Raw genomic sequence first — 9,322 nt, forward strand, 5'->3', positions numbered from 1 at the left:
GAAAGAGATAACACATTAATTTGGGTTAGAAAATATGACATTAAAAGTTTTCTTTTTCTGGAAATTCAAGAAAAAGAATTAACCATTAATGTATTTAACAAGAAATTTCTTCCTCTTGTATCAAAAATTATATATCTTCTTTCCAAAGCATCTGCCCCAAGAACCAACTCATCGATGTTGTCTCATTCTAGCTAGGACAGACTAATTTCATTCAAACCTCATGTCTTCTTTCAGTCACATTTTGTAGGTGCAGAAGTTGCTGACCAACAGAGAGAATTGTCCTTTAATCCAGTCACCTACAAGAGTGACACCAAAAGCCTCATTCCCAGTCTTCAGGGCAGAGGCCACAGAGCTGTCAGAGGCCACTGACTATGGAAGAAGGAACCAAAGCTGAACTGCAGCACATTTCCAAGTTCAATATGAAGAGAAAATAAAGGATATTGGGCCCATAGTATGCTGCAAACTTTTGGCAGGAAAAGTAAGCTGTTACAGCTACTCCATATTTAGAAAGAAAGGGAAAAGTGGACCATTTTCCACTGCTCTTGTTCTACACCCTATTCTGCCACTGCTGACCACCAAGAGGATCTACAAGCGTGAGACAGAGTAAACAAACCAGAAGAAATTTTCCCTGGAAAGAGATACGAATGACAAGAACATACAAGTCAATGGAATAATTCACAGAAAGATGATCTAGGAACTTCATCTCTTCACAGAGCTGCTAACCCTACCCAGGACAACACAGTAAGAACTAACACAACCACTCCAGACTGATTTAGATGGGGTACCTTCAGGCCTTTTCCTAGGTCCCACAGCAAGTGTTGGAACACATTCTCCGTGTGATGCATGAGAGGGAAGATTAAAGCAAACTTAGATGTGTGGATCAGTGCTCATCCCAACACAAGGACTTAGCAAGTTCCATATATGACTCAAAGTTCCCACGGAGTGATGAGGACGAAAAGTCAAAAAAAGAGACTTCTGCTTTCCAGGTGAAAACAGTACAATCAATAATGGCAAATGGACATTGCCATGGGAAATGACAAACTGGACCTAGTGAAATGGTGATCAAAGATGGGTTCCTATGCCAGAAATGCTCCATTATCTCTTTGGGTGTGATTCCCAAAGGGAGAGAATTTCTAATACATAGTTGATGACTAAGGTGGGCTCAGAATCAATGATGGCTAACACGTCTCAGTAACAGTGTAGTCATTTTGGGTTCCAATCTGGAAGAAATCAACTGGGGGAATATTTTAAATAGAAAAATCAACAACAGCAAAAACAACAACAAAAAAAAAAAAAACCACAAACTTGCAGAAAACATGCCACCAAGTATTCTGTAAAAAGGGCACAATGATTTTCAGTATGAGAACTGAAAGAAGCAGCCAGGGAGAGGCCTTGTTTTACTGTAGTTGGAAATGTATGGGTTGGGCAACTCTAACAGTCCCTGATTATAAAATTCTTGCAGCATGGATGGCCAGCTAGAATTTATGTAATTGTGAAAAGCATTTAAAAGACTTAAAAAAATAAAAATCAGGATTAAATTAATCACACCTATACCATCAAGTGAGGGCATGAAATATCTCAATTAACAACTAAAACTAACCTATACAACTACAAACATTTAAACTAGTGAAATTGGGTTGAGGATTTTTTGTTTTGCTTTATTATTTTATTATGAGGGAAAAACTCAATTTAAAAGGGAATTTGGGGAAAATGTATGAAACAAAATGATTGAACAAAAGTGACATTCCTCACCCAAGGCCAGCCAATGGGTGAACTCAATAGCTGTTTATGGAAACTGGCCTGCCATTGCTAGCTGATTGACAATGGAGCATTTCTGTAGTAGGAACCCATCTTTGATCACCATTGCACTATGTACAGTTTGTCTCCACCCATGGCTGAGTAGAAGCACCTGGAAGACTGCAAAATGCTATGGAACCTGTTGTTACTGAATTTTTCCCATTTCAACCTACTAGAACTTAAAGTTATTATATGCCACAGCCCTCTGTTTGAGTGTTTCCCAAGAAAAAGAACTGGTAAGTTTATGAGAATACCTGTGTATATTTGCAGGTCACTGATTTTAATGAAATTCTTAAGCTAAAGGTCTCATTCTAAATTGAGTTGGAAATGACTGTTGCACCCTTATTTCTGACTATAAAGCAAGGCAGGGTATTACTAAAAACTGTTAGCAAAGCATGGGATATAAAAACCATTTCTGACGTACTTGCAATTCTGAGGAAAAATTCAGGAAATGCAAGGACTCTGAGGAACATAAATGGTGAATTTAAGAAACAAAATGAATTTATTCAATGACAACACAATATACCATGAATTGACATTTAAAAAATATCATTGAGTGCCAATGTTGTGGCATTGCTAGGTAAACCACTGCCTGCAAGGCTGGCATCCCACATGGGTACCAGTTCCAGTCGCAGCTGCTCCACCCCCAATCCAGCACACTGCTAACGTGCCTGGGAAAGAGGCTGAGGACGGTACAAGTGCTTATTTTCTGCACCCACATGGTTGACCCGGAAGAAGCTCCCAGCTCCTGGCTTCAGCTTGGCCTAGCCCCTGTCATTGTGGCCATTTGGGAAGTGAACCAAAAAATGGAAGACCTAATTTTTTTCTCTCCCTCTCTCTCTGTAACTGCCTTTCAAATAAATGAAGTAAATCTGTTTAAAAATCATTAAAACTGTAAGATTTCAAAAAAAATATTTTACTTTTTTATTTTTATTAATATAAAGGGAAATATTTCATGTATTTAATAAGTACTGTTCTAAGAAGATAACCATACTTCCCTCCCTCTACTTTCCTCCTTCCTCCCTCTACTAACCTCTCTCCTTCCATTTCTTTTTCATTAAGTTTTACATAAACATAGTTTTAATCCACTCTATAATCACCAGCATAATTTGCTTCTAATCATAATAGTCAACAAGTAAAAAAAAATAGGAAGACCAGAGTTCCATAGGAGTATAAACAAGGGCTAAAACCAACAACCGTGTGAAAAGATATCTGTTTCATTCTTGTACACTCTTTGGTATTCTATATTAACTGCCATATATAGAGAAGATACATGCTATTTGTCTTTTTGAGACTGGCTTATTTCAGTAAGCTTAATGGTTTCCAGTTGCATTAATTTTGTTGTAAAAACAGAATTCCATTTTTATATTCCAAAGAGACTATGGAATATGATGTTCAGAAATGTTAACAGAGTATATAAAAATAGCAGAAATTAAAGTGAACTGAAAATTTCTGGACAATTCAAGTAGAGGGGCCACAAGCCATTATCTTCCCTCCTGCTCAGAATTACAATAGAAGAGAGGTTTTTCAAAATGAAAGTCAACATAGACATAAATTAGTATAAAATCTAACTTGCAAGTATATTTTGTAGCAAACAACTGAATTCCAGCCAATCACATAACTGAGATAGTCAATACAAGGTGGCTAATTTAAAAAAAAAAAAAGAAAGAAAGAAAGAAAGAAAAAGTGCAAATGCCCAGCTATAACCAATCAAAGATTTCTGAATTACACTTCTGTTTTCCGTCCACAACTGCTGCCTGTCCACATTGCAGAGCTGTGCTCTGTGAACCTCTTCTGCTTTTGAGAATTGCCAGACTCATGAATTGTTCTTTGCTTAAGTAATTTTACTAAGCTTATTTTGCTCAAGCAATTTTTACTAAACTCATTTTGCATTTTAATCATCCTAAATAGCACTCATTTCTGTTCAAATCATTCCTAGAAGCCTTCGTGGTCGATTTTGTTCCTCAATTAACTATTGCTCCTCTGTTATTCAGAACCCTTTTCCTAGTGGCTTGTGCCATGAACCCAATTAAAACTCGATTAAGAATAAAAAAGGATTTATCAGCTTACATCCCTGGAAATGACCAAAGAAGGAAGAGATTCCAAGTAGAACAGGATCCACGAATATCTCACTCTATTTCTCAATCCTGCTTTCTTTGGTATCGGCTTTATTAACAGAAACTCTTCTAATTGACTGGCAAAGAGGACCATGAGGAGTTCCATGATTTCATCCTACTAGCCCATAGCTCAAATAGAAATTGTGCTTTTTTATTGTTACCACACATCAGGAAGAAAAATTTTGTGGCTCCACTGTAAGGCAGTGTGACTGGGAGGAAGAATAGGTTAATGAACCAGGAAGGAGCATTGTACATACTACTGGACCTGGGACAGCATCTTTCACTCACCCTGTTACATGCGCAGAGGGGTAAGAGGTAGACACCAAAGGAAAACTGAGGTGGCAAAAGACACATACCCATCACAGATCATTCTTCTACCCTCCTTTATCTTTGATTTGTATTGGTTGTCATTTAGCTTTACTTTGTATTGCCACAGCTACCCTGCATTTCCTAATGTGTGTTGAATGCATATGTTTTTTCTCATATTTACAGAAAGCTACTTTTAATAGTTACTTTTATTCTCAGAAACTAGTCCAGTGATCTGTGTCTAACAAGGATTCAATAAGCAAATATTGATAACACAGAATTTTAGGGAAAGACGCTATCTTGTGCATGAGAGCCTGTGATAGGGAGATGTTCTTATAAAATCACATTTCTCAGTATAAAGATGTGTTATGAGGAATTACTGTGTATAGCAAAGCTAACCTATTAGCAGTTTCTCTGTTCTCCTAAAGACCAAAAATTGATTTAGTTGGTAAAGCTGCATATAAACAACAAGAAAATAATTCTGACCTTATGCAACAACATAGCATGGTATTTGTGAAATCAAAAGTTTTAAAGAAACACAGCATCTACTAAACTGGAAATAGTGGTGACATTTTACAGCTTAAATGTGAAATGAAAGGGCATTTCATCTACATTCATGATGTTCTAAAAACAAAGGAAATTACATTCTATAAACTGCATTAAATAACCAGCCACTGTTTCTCCACATTGTTGATTATTCATGAAGCATACGGATGGGTCTCAACTGGCTCAGACTGCCTCGTTTCAACTCTACTCTGCCCTGTGGCCTCCAATCACTGGGTCATATTCAAAGCAACAACTTAACTTTCCAGTTTGGCCTGAGCCATCTCTGTAGCAATGGCTCAGGGTTCTCTGGCTCTGCCTCCAGCTGAGACCTGAGCTGCTGCTTCTTGTCCCTGGTTTAGCTGTGCAAGAATCAAGCTGAGAGTTTTATATAGACAGAAAGATTTTACATTCTATTACCTGTTCTCTCTTATCTCACTTCGAAGAAGGATACCCCTGCCAAAAAGGTACCAAAAGATCTGGAAGAGATAGAGACTCAAACACTGTTTAGTGTGAAATTAGTGATGAAACTTTAGAACTAACTGAGAGAATATATAAAAGCTAGTGTTAAAGAGCAGGGAGACTGAGACAGAAGATCTGAAAGACAAGGCAAGGATAATATATATACGTGTTCTCAAGGCACTTTCTGTCCTTCAATTTTCAAAATAATACAATTGCAATTTACTTTACAATCACAGGCTTATTGCATCACTAGCCACAGTGTTCAACAAGTAAAAAATAGAAAGAAAGACGAGTGTTCCAAAGGAATATCAATAATCAATAATCAAATTATAAAATGTCAGTTTCCTTTTTGTATGTTTTTGTATTCTATACCGTACTAATAAAATGTTATTTGCCTTTTTCACCCTTATTTTCTCAGGAACATGCAATGCATTTTCACAAAGACTCATGATGGTGTCATCACTCTGAAAACTAATGAACCATGGTTTTATGTATCTTAGGTTTTAAAATATTCCAAATGTAAACACCTAATAAACTCCTTTAGATATAGGCTACATACAGAAAAAGTTTTTTTTTTTTAATTTATTAATCAATTCAGAGATTCCCTTCTTTTCATGGTTCTGGTATTTATGAGTTTCTATTACCAGAGTACTGTCCAAAATCTGGGTTTCCTACAATCTTTTGACTGTAAAGACAATTGGCATTGCGATGTAGTGTTTAAAGCTGCCACTTGCAATGCACACATCCCAAGTTGGTGCCTGTTCAAGTCCTGGCTGCTCCACTTCCAATCCAACTGTCTGCTAATGGCCTGGAAAAAAAAAAAAAAAAAACAGCAGAAGATGGCCCAAGTTTTTGTGCCCTGCCAGCCACATGGAGACCTGGATGATGCCCCTCGTTCCTGGATTTAACTTGGCCCAGTGCAGGCCATTGTGGCCATCTGGAGAGTGAAACAGCAGATGGAAGAGCTGTCTCTCTCTCTCTCTCTCTCTCTGACTCTGTCTTTCAAAATAAATAAATATTTCTTAAGCATGTAAGAAGCTCTTTAGACAAAAGTAGGCAATGAGAAAAAGTTGTTCTAGATGTCACTAGACTGGTTTCCAGTTCTGACATTAGGAACCTACCAAATTCACCTTTAAAGCACACTCTTTATTTCTTTAAGTAATTAATAGCTAACAATCTCTACCTCACAGGATTAACTGAGGATGTTTGTGAATAACTGAGATCACAGAAATGAAATAAACATTACTAGCTGAAAATCATAATGATACATGACCGTGAATAGCCACTAACAAGTAAATACTTCTTATGTGACAAGAACAAATCAATGCAAATGATGCCAACTGATTTACCCACATAAACAATATACAAAGTAGTTACTGTATTAACCATATTTTACATTTGATGAAATTAAGGTCAAGAAAACTTAAACAGTTTTGTCTCCAAATTAATGAGCTTGATTTTTAGAGCAGCTTTAGGCTCATAGCAAAATGTTAAGACAGTGCAAGTCTCTACTGAACACACACATGCAAGATCTCCTAGACTATCAACATTTCACAACAAAGGGACACATTTCTTCTAATTAAGCAATTGCCAAGTTATTGTTTCCCGAAGCATATGATTTACAATAGGATTCTTGGTGTTGTGTATTCTACGGATTGGGGTAGATATGTAATGACATAGATTCACCATTATTACAGTATGACTAAGACTCATTTTATGGTCCTAAGAATATTCTGTTCTGCTATTCAATCTGGGCCACGCTTATCCCAAATTCTGGCAACCACTACTACTCTATTGTGTTCACAATGTTGCCTTCTCCAGAATGATATGTAATTGGAATCATACAACATGTAGCCTTTCAGATTGCTTTATTTAACCTAGTAAAATGTATTTAGGACTCCTCCTTGTCTTTCCTATTGATAGCTCATTTATTGTTAGCATTGAATAACATTCCATTCACTGGATATACCACAGTGTATTTATCCATTCCCCTTCTGAAGGATATCTTGTGTGTATCTAATCTTTTGTAGCTGTAAATCTGTCATGAACATCTAGGTGCAGGTGTTAGTATGTGATATGAGCAATGAGGTATTTATTTTTAAACCAGGTTCTTGTCTCCTGCAGGGATAGAACTACTGAGCTGAGACGAAACTGCTATTGTGTGCAAAGAATAGTCTATTTGGCAGTGAGGGAAAAAATATATATGCATGTGTGAGTGTAGTCTGCCTTACATAGGCAACAATACAATATGAGTGTGCCAAAAGATGGTCCACAAACTAGGGAGGAAAGGGAAACGTGAAATGGTGCCCGCAGTGGGGAAAGTCTGTCCCTAAACAGGGAGGTGGGAGAGTGGAAATGATCTGTTTGAATACTGAAGAATATAAACACTGAAAGGTGGGTGCAGTACCTTCAAGTAAGGCCCACATGGAAAGAGAATATTCTCCAATCTTCCACTCCTTTTAGATCCTCTATGCATGGGTCTTGGGTATAACAGGTGTGTTATGGGAAGGCAAACATTTTTGATTGACAACTAAGAGTGGAGAGCGAGGCAGTGGCTTATGAGTTCCAGCTCTGCAGACCCAACTAGCTGCTTTTCTATCCTACATCATTCTCCCCTCAGCGATTTCCAACCCTTAATATTAAGGGAGTACTAAGTGATGGCATTCCATGTTCTGTGTCTAGTTTCCACTGATCAAGGGCCTGGTCCCTGACTATCTCTGGAGAGGAAACCTCTAACCATCTCATCTAATGCATCCGTTTCATGAGCCAGAGGATTTTCATCAGGCAATGCCAATGGTTGTGGCCCTTGCAATATCATCATTACTACTATGAGAAGCTGTTGAATTCTTAAATAAACAAGCTTACTGATCAGAATGAACATAATTGGGAAAAAGTATATCACTGGTGGAATAACCTGTAAAAAAAAGGAAATATATTATTGTTTCCCAAATAGTAATTGCTGATAAATTATCCCTGCACAGATTATAAAATAATCTAGCCTAGGCTTAAAAATTTGTAATATCTTCTTCAGGGAACATACTGCCCTTAGTGTTGATGTGACAAATATTAATCAAGGCACATGCTCCTCCTTGTTCAACCAGTGCACACTCGAAGGCTAGCTGGTAGACCACAACCACCTTAGATAGAGCATCCACAGACATGCTGTAAAAGCTGGCCTGAAGTGTAGACCAGGTTTCCCCAAGAGATAGATTTTTTAATGTGGCTTCATGAAGTATACCAAGATCTTCTACTGTGAAGATAGCAGAACTCACTAAGGAGTTTTTCTGCCAACAGGATCTTCCTGAGAGAATCAAGGGAGGAGGTGGGTAAAACACATGTCTGCCATAAGGTACAACAGCCTCAATAAACAAAAGCAGACTTTACCTATCCTTTTGCCTTTTTGAAGAGGTAGGCGAGATCTTCAATTTGTTCAAACGAGTAGGCGGATTTGTCCTTTCTGTGCACCTGTGAAGACCCTAGAGGTAGAAGTTTAGCTCCTGACAAATGTACCCAGCTTGGAATGCCTTGCAGCTAAGCTGCAGTAGGACTGCTCAGTAGCATCTGGTAAGGTCCTTTCCATTTAGGCTGTGTTTGTTCTGAGGGGACTCTTTCCTTTCATGTCTTTGATAAAACTAGATCCCCTGGGGGGTTAGACTGGAGGTGACTTTTGAGAGATGGCACTGAGAGAATTTTGTTAGCATACTCCATGAGAGTCTTGTACCTGAAATAGATTAATAGTATACTTTATCTGATCCTACATTTCCTTATCAAAACCGATGTCAGAGATGAGGAAGGAATTCCCTCATAGCATTTCACATGGATCAAGTTTTGAAACTGACCTTCCAATGACATAAGTAATCATCCAAGGCTCTTGGCATGAGATGCCTGTGCTCTAGAAGCCTCCTGAGCCCTCAGATCCCATCATTCTTCAGGCAAAGCCTTGAGCAAAGTGGAAATTCTAGTCTCCTTTCAGAGGAAGGGGTATTCTCTCCTCTGGTGATCACTTCTCTTGCATTAGGATTTGGACCACAGAGGTCCTTCATGGAGAGATATTACTTGCACCAGTGTCCTGGCTTTTCACACCTAACATGTTTCCT

The 9,322-nt window shown here is 38.0% G+C and overlaps 1 pseudogene; it reads right to left on the reverse strand.

Moving 5' to 3' along the window:
• Positions 1-707: 707 nt before the first annotated feature.
• Positions 708-8,386, reverse strand: LOC133750537 (succinate dehydrogenase cytochrome b560 subunit, mitochondrial-like; annotated as a pseudogene).
• Between the last annotated feature and the right edge of the window lie 936 nt (positions 8,387-9,322).

The sequence above is a fragment of the Lepus europaeus genome, chromosome 2, assembly GCF_033115175.1.
Source record: "Lepus europaeus isolate LE1 chromosome 2, mLepTim1.pri, whole genome shotgun sequence".
In the NCBI taxonomy this organism is placed as follows: domain Eukaryota; kingdom Metazoa; phylum Chordata; class Mammalia; order Lagomorpha; family Leporidae; genus Lepus; species Lepus europaeus.